This window comes from Canis lupus, chromosome 2, assembly GCF_003254725.2.
Source record: "Canis lupus dingo isolate Sandy chromosome 2, ASM325472v2, whole genome shotgun sequence".
Taxonomy (NCBI): Eukaryota; Metazoa; Chordata; class Mammalia; order Carnivora; family Canidae; genus Canis; species Canis lupus.
Window position 1 is genome coordinate 42,321,724 of NC_064244.1, and position 21,863 is coordinate 42,343,586.

The 21,863-nt window shown below is 38.5% G+C and overlaps 1 protein-coding gene and 1 pseudogene across 1 annotated transcript in view; both read right to left on the reverse strand.

Annotated features, from left to right (window-relative positions):
- Positions 1-21,863, reverse strand: part of ANKRD55 (ankyrin repeat domain 55) — a 568,067-nt gene that overhangs the window by 369,173 nt on the left and 177,031 nt on the right. The gene's annotated exons all lie outside the window — the stretch shown is intronic.
- Positions 13,153-14,326, reverse strand: LOC112660342 (cyclin-dependent kinase 2-associated protein 1-like; annotated as a pseudogene).

Below are 21,863 nucleotides of genomic sequence, written 5' to 3' on the forward strand. Positions count from 1 at the left end.
GGAAATGTGGGAATATTGTGTGGACAGAAAAAAAAAAAGGCCACCAGGGAATTCCACTCCAGCTGATGAGGAATGATTGCTCTACAATGACAAGCAACTGAGAAACTCTCACTAATATTTTCCAGAGCAAGAAAGGGGCTGATGCAAGACAGTGAAGAGGGATACTTCCAACAAACATATTCTAGGATATCCACAAGCAAAGGGACCAGTGATAGTAAAAAAAAAAAAAAAAAAAAAAAAGTTCTCATGCATTACTGAATGTTGAGCTGTGACCTAGGCATGTGTAGTATGCCTGGGGATACTTCAGTCACTGTCCTCCTCTGGCTCAGGGAGAATGTACATGAAGTCAACTCTTAAACGCACCCGTCTTACTTTTTCCAAAGTCAATTTGATCTCCCTCTAGAAATGCATATGCTAATATGACTTTGGGGAATTGTGCAAACCTACCAACACACCACAAGTTCAGCTGTTTAGACACTGTTGGGTTTTCTTAATGCTGAGAAAATAGCATGGGAGCCCTGCAGGAACTGTGCCATCACTGTGTTTTTCTTATCCAGGCTCAGTTCTCACACTAGCTGGAGCTCTTGCATCTACTGTACAATGAAAACATACTGTGGGAACAACTGAAATTGCATCTCGGGGGAGGAGATGGGGTGCATTATCTCCTGTTACCCAACTCCATACTATCCAACCAGTGTTACCCATCCTTGCGTCAAATCCACATAGCTAATGGAGCATGACTGACCCTGAGGGCCCCAGTCTATTTATTATAAACAGTGAATGGGAGTGAGCAGTAAACAGGACTTCCCACCACAAAAAGCTGATTGGGGCTGTGCAGAGGGCTTGTAGGGAAGCCCAAGTCCAGAGAGAGCAGCTAGCGTGCAGTGAACTGAAAGAGTGGCTCCAGGTTCTTTCCTGTAAATGAGCAATAGGCAAATTCCCAGGAGCTTTGCGGTGCCAATGAGGAGCAGCCAGGATTAAGCAAGGAATTCCGCATGGCTCAGGAAGTTCTGCCTCAAAGAAACGTCTGAGCAACAGAAGTCACACTTTCAAAAAGAAAATGTTAGGACATCTAAATCCACAGCTCATAATCTCTCCTTGCATTGATCTCAGCTTGAATACAATGTGACCTGGCAATCTTCCCACTTGTGTCTTGTGCCTTGACAAACCAGAGTACAAAAACTAATGCTTTATCTTTAGACTATGTGGAGCACACCCAAGGCTACTTTGTAAAGGTCTATGCACTGACCTGCTCCCTAGAACCCATCCAATACTGGTTAGGAAGTTCCCAGAGCCTGCAAATGGTAATTTCTGCCTCTTTGGCTGACAGTCAGTGCTCTAAAGGACGGTCCTCTTGGTTTTCCCTTCCTATGGCCAAAATCTCTTTACTCTGCATCCTGTTCTTTTCTTCAAGGAACTGGGGACTAGACTCTTCTATTCATTAATTCAATCCTCAAATATTTACTGAGCATCTACTATGTGTTAGGTGCCTTTCTATGTGCTGAGGATAGAGTACACTCAAGACAGACAAAGTTGCTTATTAGATTAGATTAGATTCTAATGAGGGAAAAGATGAAAGACAAGTAAGTAAATGCATCATTTAATATTAAGCAGTGATAACCAGCATGCAGAATAAAGAAAGCAAGCTAAAGAGACACAGAGTTATAGATAGGTCAGAGAAAGTCCCTCTAAGGATATGGAATTTGAGGAGAAACCTAATGATGTAAGCAAGCCATGTGGATACCAGGGAGAAACATGGCCTAGGAATAGCATAGTAGTAGGAATAGAAAGTACAAGGACTAGAAGGTGGAACCATGCTCAGCATGTAGGAGGAACAGCAAAGAGACAGGTATGGCTAGAATACAAGAAGCAAGGGGGGAATAAAAAACATGGTATCAGTATCAGAGAGGAAGGCAAGTGCCTAATCAGGTAAGATTCAGGTAAGGATTTTGCATTTCATTCTAGGGGAAAGGGAAGTCATTTGAGCATGGCTAAGATATGATCTTTATTTCTAAACTTCGTGACTCTCAGTGGCCGCACTCAATCAGAGTGGCCCCACAGTAAGACTGAGAACCAAAGTTCTAGCTGGAGAATACACAGTGAAGGAAAGAAAGACATAATGCCACAACAGTTCCAATGGCTCAAAGCTTAGATGTGACAGTGAGACCATGAGGATTCTTCAATACAACCTCCTGTCCTCTGCTCTTCTCTTTAAAATGACCCAGTTGCTACTCTTGGGATCTGGAAACATTCTGGGTCCATCATGTCTGTACCCTGACTAGCCACAGGTCCCTGGCATGCACATGTGCCTATGCTCAGCTTTCCACTTCCATTGCCTGCTATTCTCATATGCAGCCAAATTTCCTGTCATAGTGAATTATGCATCCTCCTCGACTCTGTTATGCCTCTATGCCTGGAATGTGCCCATTCTGCCACTTCTCTGTCTAGTATATCTGAGGAAACACCCACTCATCCTTTAAGAGTCAGCTTAAATAGTATCTTTTCTGTAAAAGACACACTGTGTTTCTGTTAACATGAATCACACTACTGAAGTACAGACAGATGACCATAGATAAGATAAATTATCCAGACTTGGGAGGAAAAGTACCTATTTTGAAAGATGCTATTTCTGCTTGTTGGGGTGGAGAATGTACAATACCACTGGGGTAGAAGAGGTAGACCACTGTAAGGGAAGATATGCTGCTAGCATCCTTCATCAGAGAGGAGGTCACTTCTGGGGTAGGAATAAGCAAACCAGAAAGGGAAAGATTTCTTAGGGACTGAGGAAATTTGGTTAGATGCTCATTCGTGGAAACTCTGAACTTTTATCAGGAGCTGATCCTGGCCACTGGGGTTAAGCATGGAGCTGGCCCAATGTGCTTCTGGGTTTATGTGCAATTTCTATCCTGCACATAAATTCACCACTGAATTGATTAAAAGAACGAAGCTTCCGCTCCCTTAGGTGAGAACTATGAGGAGGGCTGCTCCTCTATCAATGAGGACAACAGAGAAAGAATTGGATGGCTATCTGTTCTAGTTTTTTTTTCCTCTCTACAGCAGTAATAAAGCACAGAAAGTAGCCTGTTTCTTGGGTATGAAACTTCCAATCTGACATCCACAGATATTTTTTGTATGTAGGGAAATAAGTACTGGATTTATTAGAAAGACTTAATAGTATCTAGTACTATCTAACCCTTTTGAAATAATAAATTCCTCAAGATTCTTGGACATCTTCAGGGCAAGAAAACTGGGAAAGGTTTGAATTCTCACTCTGAGGGACAAATAAAGGGTTAGGATTGTTGAACTTTAGGCCACCAACATCAACAGACCCAATACCTACAAGACTGGACTCACAGGTTATGTCATTTTTGGCTTCTCTGCCCCATTCCTCCAGAACAGAGAAGGCATGTTATCCATCTCTTTTCTCCTGCTTTGCATTTAGTAGATGCTAAATAGATGTGCAATGAAAACTCACATGAGTGGGTAAATAAGGCAAAGGAAAGGAGATGAAGGAGAAAGCCAGGCAAAACTGGTCATATGGGAAGGTATATATATATTCAGACCAAAGACCTGTGTGCTTTCCAACACTTTCCTGAGTCCATAAAGGCAAATGCTTCACCTGTAAAACCATATACCACCTTTGATATATGCCATAAGAGGTCTTTCTATATCATTTATAGAAGAAATGCTTGCCAACCTATTCTACTACTATAGAACCAGCTCCACAATTTACCAGTAGATAAAGAATTTGTATTCCATCAAATGAGATGTTAAATAAAGTAGCTGCCCTGCATTGTGGACAGTCTTAATTCAGGAAGAAAACAGCAATCATAGCCTATCAAATGGTAATCCATTGCTTCTCATGACTAAATTGAGATTAAATCCCAAGTAGCTCCTTGTATAAGACCAAACTTGCTGAAATTCCAGAAAGGCAACTAAATTCTGAACTTCCCATTGACTCTGCTCATCAACTAAAAAGATTATAATTATTATTTTAATAACTGGGAGGAACAATGGGTTTTGTATAAAGGACATGAGTTTGAGTCCTGATTGCCTCCATTCAACTGTGAGACATTGGCCAAATCATTTAAGCACTCTGAAATTTAGAATCCTCAACAGTAAAGGGAAGATAGTAACAGTTAACTTGCAGTGTTGCTGTGAAAACTAAACAAAACAGTGCATGTGAAATAATTGTGAAGGACTGAACACAATATGAACATAAGTCATTTTGGATACAGTTCTGTTATTAGAATAACAATGGAATGAACCAATATATTTACAACCTATTTACTTTATTGTTATAATTTAAAAATATAGTCAAGGAGGGACGTCTGGGTGGCTCAGCAGTTGAGCGTCTGCCTTTGGCTCAGAGCATGATCCCAGGATCTGGGATTGAGTCCCACTTCGGGCTCCTTGCAGGGAGCCTACTTCTCCCTCTCCCTGTGTCTCTGCCTCTCTCTCTCTGTGTCTCTCATGAATAAATAAATAAAACCTTTAAAAAAAAAAGACTATAGTCAAGAAATAACATTAAATTTTATGCAGGAATCTGTATTCTAATCAACATATATGAAAATTCTTGAGATGTTTTCTTTAGTATCATTAATCAGAGTTACAGCAAATGAAAGAGCCCCTGGGAGAAACATAAAGTCTCTAAGACTATTTTTATAATTTATTGCCTTTCATGTTTTTCTTTCCAAATCTGCCTCAAAATATTGGTTCCCTATAGCCATTCATACTTTGTAAAATTTTAACTGGGCAGAAAAAATTTATCTGGCCAGGCATAGCAAGGTCAGAAAGTATAAATACAAAGATGGACAGAAATGACATAAAAATTCTAAATGTCAACAGAGCAAGAAACCAAACAAATAAATTAAAGCACAATTGAAAGATTACAAAGTGGGGTAAAATGTAGCATGCAGAAAATAGGTTAAATTCCTGCATTTGTAAGTTTTTAATACAAAAATTATAACCAATACAATGGCAAAAATGGTCAAATGGCATAGAAAGATAATTCATATGAGGAAAACACAAATGGCCAATAAGAAGAATGTCTGAGGGGCGCCTGTGCAGCTCAGTCAGTTAAGCATCTGCCTTTGGCTTAGATCATGATCCCAGGATCCCATGTCAGGCTCTCTGCTCAGCAGGAAGTCTGCTTCTCTCTCTCCCTCTGCCTGCTGCTCTGCCTGCTTGTGCATGTGCTCTTTCTCTCTCTAATAAATAAAATCTTTAAAAAGAAAAAAAAAAGAATGCCTCATCTCCCTAGGAATTTTTTTTTTAAGATTTTTATTTGTTTATTTGAGAGAGAAGCAGTGGGGAGAGTCAAAGGGGAAGAAGGGAGAAGCAGACTCCCTGCTGAGCAGAGAGTCTAACAGAGGGCTTGGCGCTGGATTTCAGGACCCTGAGACCATGACCTGAGCTAAGGTAGACACTTAACCTACTGAGTCACCCAAGCACCCCTGATCTCCCTAGAAATTAAAAGAGTGTAAAGTAAAACAACAAGAAGCTATTTTTCACTTATCAGATGGGCAAAGGTTTAAAAGAATGCTAATACCCTTTATTGGTGAGGGTGTAGGAAGTGGGCCTCTCATTAAATGTTGGAGGGATTAATCTTGCTACAACCTTACTGAAGGGCAATTTGGCAAGACCCATAAAAATCTAAAATATGCAAACTCTTTGACCCAACTCTTCCACATCTAGATATTAATTCTAAAGAAATCCTGAGACAGATGCACAAGAAGTCTGTACAAAGTTATCTCTTGTGGAGTTGTTTATTACAGAAAACTCTGAAAGCAACTTAAATATCCAGAGGATTATTTTGAATAAATGATGAAATATACACACCATGGAAAAAAACACCATCACAAACAGTGATGTTGACCTACTTACTGATGTGGAAAAGCAATTTGTAATTAAGAGACAAAACAGTAAAAAAAAAATGAATCTGGTTATTGTCATTGGGTGAAATAGGGTTGATATCCACTCTATAATTCTCTCAAATGTTCCATTTATGTTTTTATTATACCAAGCATGTAATAACAACTACTGTTATAAGAGGTAAAAGCTATTTCCAAAATGGTTTTTGGTCAAAGCAATATAGCTATTTTCACAATAACTATTTTACATCACACAATATTTTAAGTACTTCCTTTTTTCTTGGAGTTCACAACTGAAAAATATTTGAGACCATTCCAACACAATATTCTCTCTAGGAGAGCATAATTTGTTTTCAGCCTCACAATTTGATATGCTGACGTAAAATCTAAAATAATGAATTAGCCTCTTTCTCCCCAACCCCCACCAGGAATTGTTGCCTCCTTTCCTACTTTTCTATTGCTAGGACAAACCTCAACTCCAAATCAAAGAACCCAACTGCATGCAATAACCTTCTCACACAAGGCTGTTATCACTTCTCTCGTTTTTGCTTGCCCATCTCTGAGGTGACCAAGGGCTTGGGCCTGGAGTTACTTTATTTAAGAATAGCAGTGTAATTCCATTTAAAAAAGCAGTCAGTTCAATAAAAAAAAATGTATTCAGGACCAGAGCTTAGTTGATATAGCACAGCAAATGGAACATACTGTGGTTCTAGAATAAGGCTGCACAGATTTAGATTTTACTTACTATCTGTGTGACTTTGACAAATTACACTAAGCCTCAGATCCCCCACCTACACAATATGTTCATGAATATCTTCTTCATAGGATGATTATGAAGATGAAAAGAGAAATCACATATACAACACTTAGCACAGTACTGACAAGTAGTTAACACTCATGGATGCTGATCATTAATATCATCATTTACTTTAATTATCTGTTGTTATATAATTATTCCAGTTTCGGTGGATCAGGAATCTGAGGAAGGCTTGGCTAGGTTTCCTGGCTCTGTATCTTGCACAAGGCTACAGTCAAGGTGTCAGCTGGAGTTGCAGTGATCTTACTGATAAAGGGGGGAAGGATCCACTTCCAATGGAGTCAAGGTACTGAATTCGCAAGATTTAGCACCTCGTGGGCTGCTGGACTAAGGTCCTATTTCTCAGTGAAGTGGCCCTCAGTTCCTTGCCATGTAAGCCTCTCAACAGGCCAGCTGAGAACAGGGCAGGCAGCTTACTTCATTAGACAGAGTGAGTAAAAGGGCAAGAAGGAGTGCCAGCATGAGGGAAAGTGCAAGCAAGATGGAATTCATAGACTTTGATAACCTAATATTGGATGTAACAGCTGATCACTTTTGTGATCATTTTCTATTACTTAGCAGTAAGTCACTAGTCCCAGCCTACAAACGAGGGGAAGGAATTATACAAGGGAGTAAATACAAGAGGTAGGGATCATTGATGGTCTTTAAAAACAAACAAACAAACAAACAAACAAAAAACCTACATCATTTTTCAATGTTTTTCAAGAAAATGCTAACATCTGAGAAGTATATTGTATGACTTTAGTAGACTTATACAAACCCAAACAAATTTCAAAGTGTCTAATTAGAGTTAACAGATCATTCTGTATGAACTATTATCTATTTTAACATGGCAATTTGGTAGTTCACAGAGACCTCCTAACTAATGGATAGAGTTGGTGGTACAGAGGTCTTCTCTGTTATTGATATTACAAAAACAAAAAGGTTTTTTTCCTATTTGTTTTCCAAATATAATCCAACTCTCTGCCCTTTAAGATACTCCTTAACTAAATAAAATCTTTTTTTTTTTAAGATTTTATTTATCTATTCATGAGAGACCCAGAAAGAGAGAGAGGCAGAGACACAGGCAGAGGGAGAGGCAGGCTCCATGCAGGGAGCCCAACGTGGGACTCGATCCCGGGTCTCCAGGATCACACCCTGGGCCAAAGGCAGGTGCCAAACTGCTGAGCCACCCGGGCTGCCCTTTAACTAACTTTTAAAGGGATTAGTCACCACCTCTGCTCTTGGGGTCACTTTCCTCCTAGAGTAAAGAAAGGTGGGCCCACACTTTGAATCCATCTAAGTCACAGTCTACCTCTTACTGTCTTTTGATTCCTAATGGCCCTGGGGCTGTTGTTGATCTTCACAATTCAGCCTAGTTTGTAAGTACCCCACTTTCTTTACTCCTCAAAACCCCAGAGAGACTTTATCACTTGATTTCAAAGAGCAATTCAGTTCTTCTTGGGTCTTTCAATTCTCTTTCCAGATCATACCTTATACTACAAAAACAAAAACAAAGCAATTTTCTCCCTAATTGGAATTTTATTCTCTGAGAAGCACAGCTACCTTTCAAAATTGTGTTTTCTTTTTCATCACACAAATTATACTTTAATATTAAATATTTTCTTCCTTTTACAATGACCTAAATAAATCTATCTATATATATGTGTGTGTGTAGGTGTGTGTGTCTATAAATCCATATATATATGTGTGTGTGTGTGTGTATATGTGTATATACACAATATAATATTTATGGAGTAGGAAAAATTCATTTGTCTTTCAACTGATTTATTAGATTCAATGCAATGTCAATCAAAAACTTAGTAAGCTCTTCTAAAAGAGAAACTGACAAGATAATTATAAATATAGGACACCTGAGTGGCATAGTCAGTTAAGCATCAAGCTTGAGGTTTTGGCTCAAGTTGTGGTCTCAGGGTCATGAGATGTAGCCCTGGATCTGGCTCTGTGCTCAGCTAAGAGTCTGCTTCAGATTCTTTCTCCTCTCCCTCTGCCCCTCCTGTTCATGCTCTCTCTCTCTCTCTAAAATAAATAAATATTTAGAAAAATATAATTCTAAATATATATTTATATATATAAAAAAATGAGAAATGAGTTATATATATATAAACAAAAATGAGAATAACCAAGATAATCTTTAAAGAAGAAACAAAAAGCTGGAGAACTTGAACATCCAGACTTCAGGACTTACTATAAGTTAATAAATAGTGATTAAGATGAGGTAGGGTTGTCACTAAGACAAAATAAAGAATTTGTGGGAAAGAATAAAGAGACCAGAAATAGAACCACATACATACAGATGTTTGATTTCCAATGAAGTCATCAATCAAGATCAGTACAGAAAAGAAGGATCTTATAAATGATGTGGGAACAACTGCATATCAAATGAAAAACTATAAATCTTGATCTCTACCTCACACAACACCAAAAATTAATTTGAGATGGACATTCACATGTAAGCTTAAAAATGATAAATGATAAAGCTTCTAAATAAAAACATGAAAAAACAGGGCATCTGGGTGGCTCAGTGGGTTAAGTGTCTATCTTCAGCTCAGGTCATGATCTCAGGGTCCTGGGATCCAGCCCTGAGCCCTGTGTTGGGCTCCCTGTTCAGTGAGGAGTTTGCTTCTCCCTCTCCCTCTGCCCCTTCTCCCACTTCCCCTACTCATGGTCTCTCTCTCTCTCTTAAATAAATAAAATCTTAAAAAAAACCAAATACTTGAAAATATCTTCAATAACCTGAAACAGGCAAAAAGTTCTTAGATGCCAAAAGCATTCATTATGAAAGAAAAATTGATAAATAGTTATTTTATACAAATTAGTAATTTCTACTTATCAAAAGATACTGTTAGGTGACAAGATATGACAAGTCATAGTCTAAGAAAATATGTACAATATAATATCTAATAAAAGACTCATATCTAGAATATATTTTAAAAATCAGTAATAAAAAGACAGACAACCCAACTTAAAAATGGGCAAAATACCTGAACAAGCACAGCATTTCACCAAAAAATAGCACCTAAATGACCAATAAGCATAAGAAAACATTTTCAAAATCATTATTCATGTATGAAATACAAATTAAAATCACAATAATATATCACAATATACCCATCAGAATGATGAGAGGGTAGAAAAGACAATCCCAAGTGCTGTCAAAGATGTAGAGTAACTGGAAATCTCACACACTGCTAGTGGAAATGAAAATGTTATAACTACTTTAGAAAAACAGCAATTTCTAATCAAGAAAAACATCGTTTACCCCATGACAATTCTACTATTAAGTTTATACAGATGAGAAATGAATACATACATTCACAAAAGAATGCTCATTGAGGTACAAAAACTATAAATAACAGAAATGTCTATTAAGACAAGAATGGATAAATAAATTGTAATATTACAATGGGACTACCTTCCATGTGTGGAAGAGCACACAGAAGTGAAAAGAAACTCATTGGACTGCAACAACATGGATATATTTTCAAAAAAATTACGTTGAGTAAAAGAAGACAGCCACTAAAAAGTACAACTTTAGAATTTTACATGACTTTCAAGAATAGACAAAACTAGTCCATGGAGGTAGAAGTAAGAATAAATGTTACCCTCAGAGGGGAGGTGGGATACTACTGAGTGGAGAGGGGACATGAGCTAACTTTCTGGAGAGATAGAAATGTTTTAGATCTTAATCTAGGTGATAGGCATATTGGTATATAAATATGTGAAAAAAAGTTTTTGACCTGTACACTTAAGATGTCGGCATTTTGTAATGTGCAAATCACACCTCAATAAACACTGAAAAAATTAAAATATTGAAAAAGCTTTTTTCTCATTAGGCAGAACCTCCTACTCCACTATCACAGAACAACCAGAAAAACTTCAATATCCTACCATGTCCTGTTTGGAGAAGTATTATCCTCCCATCTTTCCCTATTGGGAACTACCAAGTAATTCATTAATTCGATTGCTATTTATGCAGCATTCACTATGTTCTCTTAGAGCAGAATTGGATTTATGGAGCCACAGCTGTGGGAAGAACTAACTACTTCATCCCTAGAGTACACTTGCCCCAGTGATTGGCTCAGGGCAGGCAGTCTGGGCTCCTGAGTGGCACCGGATGAGAGCCAACTCCTAATTATACACACAAACTTCTGGTTCAACTAGAAATTCAGGGGCAGGCGCCTCACATACCAACCGGTGAGTGAGTGCAGACATGGGAGCTCCTTGCCTCCATTTAATCCCTTGTCCTTTGTCTCATGAGCATGCTAGACAAAACATGTGATGGGGGATTAAAAGAGGGGGCTAATCTTGACAAACAGAAGGTTGCCAAACCACCTTCAAAGGACTTGAGATAACTCAACAAGAATTTTTTCTTCCCTGAGGAGTACCAAGGAACTGATGGCATCTAGGGTGGTTGTCTAGTTGAGGGTGGAGTCAGAGCCAGCATTGTAGATAAAGGGAGGGAGGTTAGTAAGACAGGTTTTCCAACCACATGGGAATATGAGGTGGAGAAGTGGCTTGGTTTGTTTCCAGAGTCAGTGCCAGCTGAAGGTATTTACTACCAAAGTCTTCAGGTAAATTCTCCTAAATATCTTCCAAGTTTCTATTCTTTGAAACAGAATTAGACCAGGATTTGTTGCTAAGGCACAATTAGCATTTCACTGGTGTTCATCAAGAATTGTACTCATTTTTTTTTTCTAAATGAGCCAACAACCAAGGTTTTTTTGAAGAAGTACAAGCTTCAATGTAGAAAACCAATGTTATGTATAAAATGTGAGTGACTCCCATACTATTGTTCTTTGTTCACTGCCTCATTATCCTCAACTTCTAAGGATGCAGATATCTTCTCTTACCTTAAACATTCATAGCCTTACACCAGAAATACCAATGACTTTTAAAACATTATGTATTTGTGGCATTTTTATAATAATGCACTTTGCTGTTTAAGGCTTCTAGGAACAAACACTCATACACACAATTGTTTTTGGTCAGCTTATAATACAAGCTGTTAAAAGTATGCACATAGAATACCCTAGAGTTAGTAAAAATATGAGATAAATAAATGCATATCAATTTTAAATTAATATTGATTCCTTTAAAATAATATCTAGGAATATACTTATTCCAACAAAAACTGGCCATCCCTCCTCTCTGTAAAATAAATAAATAAATATATTTTTTTAAGTCTGGTAAGCAATGGCAGCATTATAGAAATATGTGACAAATATCCCAGGCTATTCTTTAAAGGAGACAATAGTCTTTTTTTTTTTTTTTTTGACAATAGTCATTTTTGATAATAAGACCTTTTGTGAAATTTTTAAAAAGGAGAGAAACCCACCCAATCTCATTCCAGTGCTATCATTCCTCTACTGATGAGGACATAATACATTTAAACCATGTATCTCACCATCACTATATGAATGAAACTTTTTAGATTTTTAAAATAAAATTTAAAGAACCTCCCTGTTAATAAATTAATCAAAGAGTTCACAGAAACACAGAAGAGTATAAAGAAAATATAATCACCTATTATCCCCACCACTGAGAGATTAATAATTTTAAAGGTGAGTTTTATATATTACCTTAAAAGGGATTAGGATGAAGCTGAGATTTTAGTTTATAAAAACTAAACAGTAGGAGAGAAAAATCAAGTTATAACATTGTCTCTAAAGTCAGTCCTCAAGTAATCAATGCCAAATATATAAGAGCCTTTGGTGTTAGAGATTCTTAGCCTATCATCTGAAGAAGTAGTGCCTTTTCCACCTCAGAAAGCTGTGTCTCACAGAATCGAACAAGCCAAGGGGTATTTATCTTTCCAAGCAAATTTGGCTCAGTAAGATGGAACAGGAGGTACTATTAGCTTTATTAAATACAATTGGAGCCACTGAAATCTTTTATCCATTAGCTATGGTCAAATCCAAACAATCTTGTCAATATCTGGACTCCAGAAACAAAGGGTTGTATTCTTCCCAAGGGCCTGAACTTTACCTATGAGGACCAAGGTAAGGAAAAAGGCATTCTTGACAAAGTCCTAAAGTATAAACATAAGTTTACTACCAATTATTGTAATTGTGAGCCAACAAAGATATATGGCACCTGAATTCCTCCATTTACATTTCTAGAGTCCATATAAAACCAACTGAATGAGCATTTCCTCTTTCCCATCTTCCTGTATGTCTTTGGTCAGGCTGATGTCCCTCCTCTGTGTCTCAGCCACTAAGCTGACTCCATGAATCTGGAGCAAAGTGGGAACTAGTCTGGGTTGGAGAGGCAGACCACAGTGAAGGCTGAAGTAATAGGACTAAATCACATCTCCAAAGAAGAGTATGTAAAGTAAGAAAAAGGAAAGACCACAACAGAGACCTGAGGAATCCTTAAAGTTTGGCAAGACATGGTGACTGACAAAAAGTAGGGGACAAGGAACAGGGGCATGTACAATGGTATCTGGTTTTTTGTTTGTTTGTTTGTTTAATGAAAATAAGCTTTATTACATCAAGTAATAAATACATACAAAGATGCAAACAGTTTTAGTCATTTTCTTCCAGATGTTTGGATCAACTTACAGGAAAAGCAGAACTGAAATCCACACAGTCTTAGTAGGAAAATTTTGGTGGGGGAGGAGGAGTTCTTGTTAGGTTAGGTTTGGTAGGTTGCTCTTTCTTCTGTATTTATAACTTGTGCATTTTTTAATTTGACCTCAAAGCACTAATAGTCATGCAAGCAAATGCTTAATTAAGCTCAAAAGAAGTTACATTAAGCAGAATCCACACCATGTGGCAAACTTACGCACTCAAAACAAAACCCTCAGAGTTGTATTAGCTTATGAAAGATAATGTAAAACAATCTGAGTAACTTAAGTGTACTCCAAAAAGAAGATGAAAGGAGCTGGGATATCTGCTGTGAGATAGGGATCTTTTACGTGCATCTTTTAAATCAATGCTTAAAAAAAAGAAAACAAAAAAATAAAAATGCTTAAAAAATAAAAATAAAAACAAAAACAAAAAACCCTGGGTAATTCCTATTTAAAATGTAAATCCTAGTCAACTGCAAAGTATTTCTCAATCTCAGAGCCTCATGAACCATGGGAGGGACACCGGAAGGAGAAACCAAACTGTTACCATTTTGAAAACAAGAGTTTCATCTGAACATGGGAGATGAGCTGTAACTTCTGGTCTTGGAAGAAGATGGAAAACCTTCCACGCTGATAGGCAGCTAGGACCTGGGATTCCGTTCCGTCTCAGCCAAGCACTCTCGAACCAGTCCTCTGGCGTGAATGATGCCTCGTTTTAGTCTCTCCATGGCGCTCTTGCTCCCTGCATAGGTGGGTCTAATCTCTTTCCCCAACTCTTCAATGATGGCCAGCAGCTCAGCATATTTGCTTTGGGTACCTGGCTGTTCCCAGTTCCCTGGGTATAACCTAGAGATGGTGGCCCGTAGTCACTCAGCAGCTGGCGGTACTGGGAGGATGTGGCCATTCTGGTGGAGGGCGGGTGGACGCTCCCAGCGGCGCTGAGGGAGGCGGCGGGCATGTGCGCGGCCAAGTTCGGTTTGTAAGACATCCCCGCGAGCGGCGGGGCGCGCAGGGGCGCCGGGGCCAGGCCCGCGGGGGCGGCGGCGAGGCGGCCCGGGCGTCCGTGCGCCCGTCCGTGCTCCCGCGCACTTTTTGGTGTTGACGGCTCGGGCCGCACCGGCAAATATGGCCGTCCCTCACCCTGACACCCGCTGCAGTATATCACCCATGCATCGGGCGGGCGGGCGCAGGGGCCGGTATCTGTATTTTGAACGCATACTATATCATTATCTGTTATAAAGATCTCCTTTATATTGAATATCTCAACAGCAAGAACTTTTTGCCTTATTTATCTTTGAATCTTCTTTAGCATCCAGCAGATGCTTAACTCACGACTACAGAAGAGAGAATAGGGGGAGGAAAGGGTAGAAGTAGAAAAGAAGGAAAAAATGGAACAGGAAGGAGAAAACCAGCCAAAGAGGTAATATTTCCACAAGGATTCCCTGTCCATCCTGCTGTTACAAACTTAGAATTGTGGTGACCAAGTCAGGCTTGGAACTGAAAGAAATAGAGCAAGAAGCTTAGATATACACCATTTCAATGCATATACAGCAGAATTTACTGCTGAGGAAACTCTAGGCTAACTCTAGGGAATGAGCCTCCAGAGCACAGATGAGGATCCCTGCTCCCACTCAGAGTACACAGTGCTTTTACACGTACACAGAAAAATAATGGTAACTTTAGTAAAGTCAAGGCTTCTGAAGTGAAGGTATCTTCACTGGTTCTTAAGTATGCTGAAAGAAGAAGCAGTAGAATATATCTTGGGAACCCAGTTGGCTCAATACTAAAAAGAAGGCACAAAGAACTTAATAGCAGCCAGATAAATATGTGTTTATAATTTTTCATTTACAGTGACTTGCAGGAGGTCACAAGACTACGAGGTGGCAAAGGGAGGGCAGAATGGTGGCTGGTTCAGAAGGCATTCATACTACCCTGCTGATGGATTCCCCACAAGGACAGCAAATGATAGTTCCTCAAATGGCTATGGTCTGCATCATCTAAAAACTCCAACTTATTTTCTTCCAACCAAAGTTAATCTCCATTTGACTTTGTAGGTCCTTGAAGCTAATAAATTATAGAACTACTTGCCCAGAAAAATATTTTTTATGGAAAGAATCTATTGTAATCTAGAGGAAACACTCATTGTCTGAATTCCAACAAACCTGTTCATGATATGTTTGAGTTCTCACACTCTGCTCAAAACCAAGAGACATACCATGAATAAAAACAGTTTATGGCCTATGATCCAAGACTCACACTGTACTGCAAATTCAGTATTCTAAATGGAAGGTGGGGTGAGGACAGGAAAGTTCACAAAAATCTTTTTATCTGGCCATACTTGAAACTCTTTGTTTAGTCTGAAGAAATCCAAATGATACAGTTCTTAAGATTCTTTTTTTTTTTTCACTTTGGCTTCGTTTGTGTTTGCTGCATACACCAAAAAATTATCAAAGTACAGAACTCATTTCTAGAGCAACTTAGAGTTAGCCCACACCAAACAATGAATTAAAAGAATGTGTTGGTTTTCTATAGTTTCTTCTGAGTACAATATTAATCTCCTGGGCACTTATAGGAATTTCCTTAGCAATTCAGTCAGGTAACACTTGCCCCCATTTTCCAAATGAAAAACTATTTTTGAAAAATGGCATAACATAGCCTATTCGTTTTTATGGAGTTCTCATTGCCTACTAATTTTCCCCTTCACTTACCTTCCTGTCACTCCTCTCCAAGAGAGGCATGAAACACCAACCATTTCTTTACAGCATTCATACATATACATACACACAAGCATAGATACCCACTGTGTTACTACACTTTATTTTCTATAGTCTTAATACTCTGGCATTTGAGGTATTGATCTTAGAAAGACTACCCCTCTCAGGGCTAACTAATTCCTGGAGATGACACTTTACTTCCCTGGGAGTGAGCCTTTAACAAAACCAACCAATCTAGAACCCATAACTCCCAACCATCTCCTTTATCAAATTCTCAAATATCAAGCCAATAATCCCTTTGCCTTTAATTACCCCAGGGCCAGGTACCAGCCAACTAGGAACCACCCCTATAACCCTGAGCTCACCAAATTATACAAATTATTCAATCCTAAACTTAGTGTACCTTCTCTGTCTCACCCATTTCTTCCCACAAAAATCCCAGTAAAGTCTCTGAGCCTTACTCTGCCCTCCACCTCTCTGCCTCCTGATTAATCCTGTTGTTTCCTTATATTGCTCTGCATGGCCTGATATGCTATGCCTTGTGTTCCTAGGGATCTGTGAGTATAAAATTCTTCCTCTATAACAATCATTTCTGGGTCTGTGTGTCTTACCACATCTGATAAAGAACAAATTGGGGGTACATTTTTAACTTATCCACCTTCTGAGAAAACTCAATAACCTAAGTGCTTTAAAATTCACTCACTTTTACTAGGTCACCTAAAAATAGAGGGACAAGGATGAGAAATTCTAGTTCAAGCCTCTAATAGGTAGGGAAGAAAGCATCCTCTAATCTCATTCTATCTAACTGCAAATGAGAGTCCTTACTTTAAGTGCTATGCCTATGAACACAATCGTATGTTTATTGTGTGTATTAATGTGTATATACATATGTGCTGTGAGCTTCCCAAGGCCAAACATAATGAGTCACACTTTTTTGCTTCTCCTAGCACAGGGAAGGATCACATTGTGTAAATGGTATTTTTTAGTGATTAATACATGGCCACTGAAGTTACAGTATGGATCAAATTGTGGATCTGTCACTTATTACCTTAAGTAAGAAGTTAACCTCATGGCTTAATTTCCTTAACTATAAAATGTATAAAATGATATGGCATACGTCATACAATTAAATGAATAATATACGTAATAAACTTAGCAAAATACCTAGAATATATAGAAAGCCTTTGATAGAGACACCTGAGTGGCTCAGTCAGTTAAGCATCTGACTCCCGATTTTGGCTCAGGTAGTGAGATCGAGGCCTTTGTCAGGGTCTGTGCTGGGTGTGGAGCCTGCTTAAGAATCCCACTCTTAAAAAAAAAAAAAAGAATCCCACTCTTGGGGATCCCTAGGTGGCTCAGCGGTTTGGCACCTCCCTTTGGCCCAGGGCGAGATCCTGGAGTTCCGAGATCGAGTCCCACATCGGGCTCCCGACATGGAGCCTGCTTCTCCCTCCTCCTGTGTCTCTGCCTCTCTCTCTCTCTCTCTCTCTCTCTCTATGTCTATCATAAATAAATAAATAAATAAATAAATAAATAAATAAATAAATATTCCCACTCTCCCTAGTCCTCTGACCCTCCCCCACTGCTTGCACATGCAAGCTCTAACAAAGTCATAAAAATTAAAAATTAAACAAAGAGAGCCTTTGATATATATTTTCTAATATAATTATCGTGGTCCTTTAGAGTCGCAAGTTAAACAGCATTTAAGACAAAGTCAAATCTTACTATAGTAAGATACTATATAACGTTTATACCTACTCATCAGTTTAATTAGGAAAAATAAAATAAGAGTATTTGTTAAGCATCTTCTGTAAGCCCAACACTGACCTAGACTCTTTGTTTTATTTATTTCATCTAATCCTCACACAAACACTTTGAAGTAACATCGTATCTGCTTTACAAATGAGGTGACTAAAGCTCAGAGAGACCAATCTCTTCATGATAACCCAACTTTTAAGTAGCAGAGTCTGGATTTGAATAAAAACCTATCTAATGGGATCCCTGGGCAAGGTGGGGGAGGGTTAGTCCAGGTTAGTCCTGGAATCCTGGGATTGAGTCCCTTGTCAGGCTCCCTGCATGGAGCCTGCTTCTCTCTCTGCCTGTGTCTCTGCCTCTGTGTGTGTCTCTCATGAATAAATAAATGAAATCTTAAAAAAAAAAAAAAAACCTAATTCCCAAGCCCACTGGTCCTTGTTGCCTTCCAAGTAGAACTGTAATCCAACATCCTGGGAAACTTCAATTATTATAGGAGTTCCTGGGAACTGGCAGAGAACAGAGATAATATAGTGATGTGCTTCTTAGCAGAGAAAATATCCAGGGTTGCCCCTGTAAACAAAAAACATGGAGTAGAGATACAAGCACTGAGAGGAAATATGAAAAGACAGAAGCAGATGAAGTAAGAATTGGAAGAATTTAGAAAAGAAGTGGAAAAAACATATAGCATCACAAAAATGAAGTTTACATTAAATTCAGCATAAGGAGAGTAAACACTGACACAGATACAGTAAATCACATGAAGGATGTGGTTAGAAAAGTGAGGGGGGGAAATGGAAGTAAAGAAATGTTTAAAAAAGAGTTCAGAGAAGAAGATGAAAAATATGGAAGAAACTAAGTAAGAAAACACGAGTGAAAGTGACATCCCTGAAGAAGAAAACCCAAATAATGGAATAGTAAAATATTTCAAGATACAATTCAAACTGACATCTACGCACTATCTCAGGTAGCATCCTCCCAGGACAGTTTAGTTCTTGCAGGGGAGCTCTGCCATTGTCTATAGAGTTAGATCAAATCAAGCTCTTCTTCAAATTCAGCTCTATCAGCCAATCCCAGGAGTGCAACGTTTTGAATAATAAAATTGAGTCCTCAGGTATAAAAGCTATACATTTTTTTCCAAAAAGAAAGAAAGATTGATCTACAAATTAAAATTAAAAGATAGGGCAGTCTGGGTGGCTCAGCGGTTTAGCGCCGCCTTTGGCCCAGGGCCTGATCCCGGCTGGGATCAAGTCCCATGTCAGGCTCCCTGCATGGGGCCTGCTTCTCCCTCTGCCTGTGTCTCTGCCTCTCTCTGTGTGTGTCTCTCATGAATAAATAAATAAAATCTTAAAATAAATAAATAAATAAATAAATAAATAAATAAATAAATAAATAATATGTCTCATCTCTAGGAAAAAATATCAGAACAATTGCTCAACTTCAAAGATGAAAAAGAATCCTTTTAGTAGTCCCCTCCCCCCCAAAAAAATATCAAGTAACTTCTAGAGGATGAAAAAAAAATCAGTGCTAGAAAACAATAAAGCAATGCCAACAAAGTCCTCAAGAAAATAAAGTATGATCCAAGAATTTTATTATCCACCAAGATAAGTGTAAAAACTATAGTTAAATACTTCTGAAAATGCAAGAGTGCAGTGGCTATAGTTTTTCACTTTGGAAACTACTAGTAACAAAGTATTACATAACCAAAAGAACTGAAAGGCTTCACTAAAAGAACTGTTAGTTATATTGTGCATTTCATCCAGTTAACCAAAGGAGAATAACTAGAACAAATATGGGTATTTATTTACACACAAAAAATGGTAAATGCGAAGATAAATCCTGGGAATGTATATGTGATATAATTTATAACATTTTTAAGGTAAAAAGGAAGGAAGATGTGTGGTGACTTCAGTACAACTGTGTTTGGCCCTTGTACAGTCAGAATTAAAGACCCCAAATATGAATTCAAGAGGAGGACCCTGGAAGCCAGGACACAAGGGGAAAGTTGTACATAACTTTCTCAGAAGGCTCAGTGATAACAAGAAAACTGTGGTTGGAGGGTCTCAATGAGGGAATTCTATGGAATTTTCAATAGTGTCCCAGGGAAGTGTCAGTATTTGGACATCTGCTGTCTTAGGTTGTGTTACTGAAAAGCAGACCTTAAAATGAGGGTCCATGTGCAAGTAAGTGATTTATTAAGGAAGCATCCTCAGAGAATCTAGTAAGAGGGTGAGGGGGATAGGATAAGGAAAGAGAAGAAGCCAAGGGAGAATGAGAATTTCAGCATCATCTCAGCCTCATGCTGATCTTGAAGGGAACTGTGGAGCATGAAGGGAACTGTGGAGCATAAATCGTATCTCAAGAGTTTGTCCTCTTTTGTGGCAAGGGAGTCAGGCTTTCGTTCTCCTGTTGCAGTCACTGGCTATGAGGGAAAGAAGGAAGACATAAACTCCCAGACTACCAGGCACACTTAGATCTCTACACTTATAGGTAAAGAGCCTGCAGTAGCCCAAGGACTCCCTCTAAAGAAAGTAGCAGAGGCAAAGGCAACCCCCCCAGCCCGCCAATCCTGGAAGAGCCAGAGAAATATGGTGAGTGTAGAGGAGCAGCTGAAGAGCAAGGCTGGGAAATGTGGGAAGGCAGGCTATGCCCCAAAGCACATCTGAGCCAGAGCCAGGTCCCAGCTAACTAAGAGAAGATATTTCCAATGGGAGGAAAGAATGATATTTTGATTCTATATTAATTCATACTTTTTAAATGAAAGTGAGACTATTAATACTTGGAAATGACAAGAAAAACTAAGGGATATACTAGAGAATTCTTCCATGGGTAAGCAAGAAAACAACAGAGTAAATTTCAAGAGTTGGTGATGAGCAGAAATAAAGTTACTTGTTCATACCCTCCAATTTCAACTCATTCGACCAACTGCTTACACATATGTACTATGTACTCCATAAATTTGCTTATATTCACATAGATTAGATCTAGAAAAACACACAACAAATCAGTAACAGCAGTTGCCCCTGGGGAAGCAAACCAGGTGACTTTGAGGCAGTCAATAATTTATTTAAAAAATAAAACCATCTGGGGATCTCTGGGTGCTCAGCGGTTTAGCATCTGCCTTCGGCCCGGGGTGTGATCCTGGAGACCTAGGGTTGAGTCCCGCGTTGGGCTCCCTGCATGGAGCCTGCTCCTCTCACTGCCTGTGTCTCTGCCTCTCTCTCTCTCTCTGTGTTTCTCATGAATGAATAAAATCTTTAAATAAATAAATAAATAAATAAATAAATAAATAAATAAATAAAAGTAAAACCATTTAAATTCAAAATCTTTTAAATAATAAGGAAAGGAAAGTAAACAAAATCAAATAGGAAAGTAAGCTGGAGCCAGGTATGTTAGGTTGCAAAATGAATAGCACAGAGTCTCATCAACTTGCTATGAGGGCAAATTTGGCTCTAAGTTCTTGGCTAGCAGTATGAAGAAAGGAATATCAAGATTCCTGGCATCCATCAGAGGAAAAAAAAAAAACATTTATTTGGAAAAACGTTGTTTTCAACCAAGATTAGAATTAAATTTCTCCTATGGGTCCTCTCTTTTGGTTCCTATAAAGGAGTCAACATTTTCACTCACCTCATTATTATAAACAGGGGCAAACATCATAAAGTCCCAATCTTATGATGTTAGTTATCTTTAGTAATAAGAACTAAAGGTGATATGAGCCAGGGATCATTACTGGCTTCCTAGGTGAAATAATGAAATCACAGCAATTATTAGGCTTTAGTAAGAGACATGGAAAGAAAATTAAGGGGTCTTCAGCACTGAATCATTAGGCTGCTGCTTGAAATTCACTTAATCTTCTGAGTCAGATGCAATCAAATATGTACCAAGGATTACATTTCTCAAGTGTTCATCTCCAGAAAATATTTGAGCTTTGAGTCCTATCTATGCACTACACAATAAATGAATAGTATTCTTGCACAGAACATTGACATAAATATCCTCACTACAACCCAAAGTAAATGGGAACTGCCTACCACTACACATCTATGGATAAAATTACAAAAACTGACCATACCAAGTGTTGGCAAGGGTGTGGAAGAACTGGAACTCTCAAACACTGCTGGTGAGATTATAAGATG